Here is a 5,072-nt window from a genome sequence, read left to right as displayed (position 1 = left end):
ATCATGTGCTTTTCTGGGGCAAAGCACAGCCCTGGGGTGGTTTATAGCAGGTTCTGGAAAATATATTTCTGGAGCCTCTTCCCAAGGAAGTTAGTGCTTTTTTGGTGGCTGTATAGACTGTTCAGAAGGAGTAAGGCATAGCTGTGTGTCTTTGTGTGGTTGTGAGGTGTGCATCTGTCCTACCTAGGAGCCCTGTGTTAGGTTTTGGGCCTGATCTCAGGCACTGAGGGGAGAGGACCAACAATGTGCAAAGCTGTAGTCAAGCTGAAAGGCTTCTGATATTCAGGAGGACTACATAACTTCACTATTCAACCTATAAGGTAATTATATATTTATGTTTTTTTTCATATTAGGCAATTAGTTGTACAATTTCCAATGATGTGCAAGTTACTGATGATGATTGATGCTTTTTAAATCCCAAAACAGAGAATGCAACTCACATTAAGTTGGAAAAGATGTCTGTTTTAATGTGTGTTGTATTCAAGGAACCTAAGAGAGAAAGTAATCAAGATTTGATTTCCTTTTTGAACACGAAGTGAAAGCATTTCCAGAAAAGTAAGAAAAAACAATTTAGTGCAGTTCTTCAGGCAGGGAGAAAAACAGGCTTCTTCAAGCAAGAGGAGAATTGGAGCTCCCACGTTGTGGTTAAGCGCTGTCTAAGTGGCTGATCTGTTCCCAGAACAGTAAGTTGTTGTACAAAATAATTATATGCAGTATACAGAGGGGATAAAACAGTGATATCCTTGCTGTTTGCCTTTCTGTATTTAAAGCCTGGTGTGCGGGCTGTCATGGTAGTTCATAGGATTTGTGGGTGTGGTGCTGGGGCTGTGCTGTGTGTTGCAGGTCCTGGTCTGTGACTGGTGGAGCAAGAGTGGCTGCAGAAGGCCACTAGGTCTGGTTAGGCTATGACCTTAGGGGGGTGTTGTGGAATGCAGCCACAGTGGGATGTTCTTTATTTACTAAACACTGTAGTTAATGTAACTTTGACACATTTACTACTTTTACAGTAGTTCACTGGATGCATCATTGCTGTGATGTACAACATTGCTCCATGTACAGCACAGCTCTGATCAGGAGAGGTAGTATCTGTTGTTAAGATGTACCAGTGGCTTCTCTTGTGTGAAAGGAAGGAAAAGAAGTAAGACATCTGAACAGACATGTAGTGAGCAAGGGAAGAGGCTTAGCAGACTTAAGCTCAGCTGTCTTCAGAGAATTTTCAAAAGCTCACTGCAAACACTTCTGTTTCAAAGCTTATGCTCCTTTATCTATAAGAAGCTAAACACTGGCTAATTCTTTAATTAGTTCCCAACAAGATGTTTTTCTCTGTAGCCAAGGCTCACAACGGGATAATTATGTCTTTAGTTTTAAAACAAATGTCAACACAAAAGTTATTTTGATTTCTATCTTAAAATGTTTATTTTTGCTTGCACTCCTAGTGTTGGCCCTCACCTGCAGGTATCTCGCTTTGGTTTGAGAGACACTGAATGCTTTATTTTCAGCTCCTTGTGCTGTTGTCCCTGTGCATGGATATTGTGGAGCTGAATCTGCTGTGGCAAGCTCTGAGCTACCATTGTTTCCAGCTCAGCTGATGCAGACCCTGTTAACGTAGCAATCAACACACGTGGCTCAGAGTGCCCAAGTGTAGGTCACGCCTCGTGACAGAGATATACGTGCAGAGCTTCCTGGGCCCTCTATGAAGCATGGTATAGGAAAGTGGAGCTGTCTCTCTGTTCTTAGTTGCTCGTGCTGTGAAGCAAGATGCCAGTGTTCTGACACCAGGCTTGCCCAAGGAGGCTGGCTTCGTTCACACACCAGAAGATCCCAAGTACTCAGCTTTACAGTGCGTGTCCTTTTGATGAGAGATCATAGCCTTTGTGGTTAACCCACTGTGGTTTCTCCATTTCCTAGGGAGCAAACGAATTTTTGTTGATTCAAGAGTAAATTTATCTGAACTGGAAAATTGCAGTTCAGCATTCCTCAAGAAAGTTGTGAGAAAAAATTGCTCTCCTATTAGTCAGTTGAGGGGGAAGGGGGCAGGGAGAAGATCAGAGACCTACAGAACATGACCCTCTGGGACACCTTAAAACAGTGATTGTTTCTTCTAGGAATAAAGAGAGTGGGGAGAAGGATGAAGTGAAAGCACAATTAGTCTTAAAATGCAGAAAAAAATTACTACGAAGAATAAGGAAATAGTTTGTTCTTCATACCTGTGTCAGATGACAACAGTAATGGGATAAAATCACAGTAAGGAAGTTGCTGGTTAGCCACTAGGAAAAGCTTTCTTAAAGCTGGGATGCCGAAGCACTGTGCACCTAAAAGGGCTATGGCGATACCACCATCAGAGGTGTGGCTGCAGAAACTTCTACCAGGAGTGATGCAGGTGGAAGGGATTATTTTTTTTTTTCCTTTCTCTTTTTCTGGGAGCAGTTTCTGCAGCAATAAGGTCTCTGTTGCTTTTGTACCCAGGGGCTGGTTGTGCCATCTCATGCTGGGTAAGAGGATGACATCACTCATGGCCATGGTGGGGCAGGGGTCCTGTTCAGTTCAGGCAGGTTACACTTACCCTATTATTTGATGCCTAAATCTTCTGAAATAGTGCCTAAGGCTATGGATTGTCTTCCTCTTCTTCCTGCCTAAAATTGAGGAGCTAGAATTCAGATCCTGGTGCCCCTTTTGGACCTCAAGGTAGAGCCAAGAACAGATATAGACCAGGGTTACATCCTGTTTTCACTCCTGCTCAGCGCATCTGTGCAGCTGATTGGGCTCTGTTTTCTGTGAGAGGCTGACTTTTAGGTCGCTTTCAATTATTCTTCACAAATGGATGTAATATTAGGGGGTAAAAGGGAGCAAGGAGGAAATATACACTGGGTTATCTAAAGTTATCCTTTGAGAACATATGAGATCTTGAAGGGGGAAGCTGCTTTCTCTCCCCCCCACTTCATGTTCTGGCTAAAGAGAAAGAGGCATATCCACATGGAAGTCAGCATTTGCTATTTCTGTTGAACATTTTACTTCCCTATGCAAAGCTGTGTTGATTTGCAAGTATATTGCAAATAAATTCTCACTTGAGTCATTAGTCCTTTCAGCACGTGTGAATGGAAATGTGTTAACTAACATGACTGTAAATGCAAGCAGTTGGGATACTAGCAGTTGAGCCTAGGTGTGCTCATAACTCAAATACTATGGTTTACTCTTGCAGACTTGCTTTGACTTTTAGAACTGGCAGTCTGTCAAAATTTTGTATAAGGTTGGGACCTATAGTTTTCTGGCTGCTATAAATACATTAATATCATAAGCCAAATGTTTCCCCCCTTATTGTTAATGTATTTCCTTTGCTTAGTCTCTGTGAACGTGCCCAGGGAACACAAGAAAATTGTTGGAGTCTCAGCTTCCTTCCATTCCCCTTGTCAGCAAATTGCAGTCAGAAGATGTAGATGGGGCCATTTTGGAGGATGTGGGGGCTTCTCCTGTCTCAACAGATGATGTATCCTCTGCAGGCAGGCTCAGCTTTTTGGGTGGGATGGAAACATGCTGCCATCCCCTCTGTTATTACACTGGGCTCCTGTGTGCCTTTGCACTGCTGTTCACAGAGATACTTTGCCTGCCACTCAGTAGCCTTGGGGTGGCACATTGCAGTCTTGACCAGAAGCAGAACAGTCACCATCAAACTGCATGTGCAGGTCCAGTGCCCTTCAGTTTGCTGACTTTTTCCCTTGTAGCAAACAGGAGTTCTCTTCTTCACATCCAACGATTCTGGCAGTTATTGACATTACATCAGGTTTAGCAAAAGAGGTCCGGAGATGAGCAGGCACTGGATGACCTTTGCTTGAAAAATGAGTCTTGCAAATAAAAACTAAAGTGCAGGAGAGGATTGTGACATGGCTTTTGTGTGGGCAACGTGCAAGATTGCAGCTTTTTCGTACTGACAGCTTGAATGACATTTGGATATGTACTTGCGATCTTGAAACACGCTTGAAATGGAGAACTTTGTTGCTATCCCACCCCATCTTCCCAGAGCACCTAATGCTCTGCAAGCCATTGGTCAGCTCTTTTTTTCATGGCTCTGGTTGAAATTATTTTCTGTTGGTATTGAAGAAGAGCTTGCTTTACGTGGCTGTGCAGCAATGCTTCTGTGATGTGTGAAAGTTTCTTATTAGAAATATGTCAGGACCTAAAGCAACATACTCTTGTAATCTATTTAGTATGACTCCTGGACAGAGAATAGTAGGAAAGTCATTTGAAACTTTTATCTTTGTTCTCAGCAGTAGTTAATTGCGCAGATCAGTGCTTAATTTGTTCTTTCAAATATCAGTAGAGTGATGATGAGAAGGTTCAATAAATCAAACATGGAAGTGTTGCCACCAAGTGGTACAAGCTGTGTTAGGCAATGTCTCTTCTAGATCACAGTGATGAATCTGAGATGCTCTGATGAATTTATAAAATAAGATTTTTCTTTCTTTTTTTTTTTTTCTTTTTCCTTTGCTTAATTTTTCTTTTACCACTGTGAGAATTAAAACGTATCAGAAATGATCGTACTAGCACCCCAGTGCAGTCATGGGGTGCATTGGCCACCTCTTCCTGCACTGGGTGGAGCTGCAGGCAGTGGAGGAGCAAATGTGAAAGGTCCCCAGGATACAGGACTGTTCAGACTATCCTTGATGCAGTTCTGTCTCATTGGGTGCAGCATATTCCTTCTTCCTTAACCTTGAGTGTGAGTGAAGAGAGCAGTCCTGGAGGGGGACTGTGCGCCTTGGCCTGGAGACTAACCAAGCACTGTCCTAGCCTGTCCCTTTACTGTCCAATGCAGCCACTCCTGAGTGACTTGGAACACTTGGAAATAATTTCCATATTTATATAGTTTTTAATGGCAATGATGTGAGTGCTGAAGTGTTTTGTTTTTCAGCTAAATTACTAAGCGTGCTGTACTTCAGCCGCAGGTTTCTTTACTCTGCTGGAGCTAAATAATGCCGTTTGTCTGCCATTTAAAAAAACTAGGTTTAAAAAAAAGTCAAAAGAAGAATTTTGCAACACAAGAGAACCAGGGGGATTACTAGGGGCTGCTCTGGGGGGGG

The 5,072-nt window shown here is 42.8% G+C and overlaps 1 long non-coding RNA gene across 1 annotated transcript in view; it reads left to right on the top strand.

Moving 5' to 3' along the window:
* Positions 1–5,072, top strand: part of LOC122177187 — a 15,396-nt gene continuing 10,324 nt past the window's right edge. The window contains exon 1 of the long non-coding RNA XR_006177971.1: positions 1–320. This is a non-coding gene — a long non-coding RNA (uncharacterized LOC122177187). The remainder of the gene's footprint in view (positions 321–5,072) is intronic.

The sequence above is a fragment of the Lagopus leucura genome, unplaced genomic scaffold (assembly GCF_019238085.1).
Source record: "Lagopus leucura isolate 7727_CA_CO unplaced genomic scaffold, USGS_WTPT01 Super-Scaffold_1, whole genome shotgun sequence".
NCBI classification, from domain to species: Eukaryota; Metazoa; Chordata; class Aves; order Galliformes; family Phasianidae; genus Lagopus; species Lagopus leucura.
The sequence above is the reverse complement of the archived record's forward strand: the minus strand, read 5'-3'. Positions and strand labels throughout refer to the sequence as shown.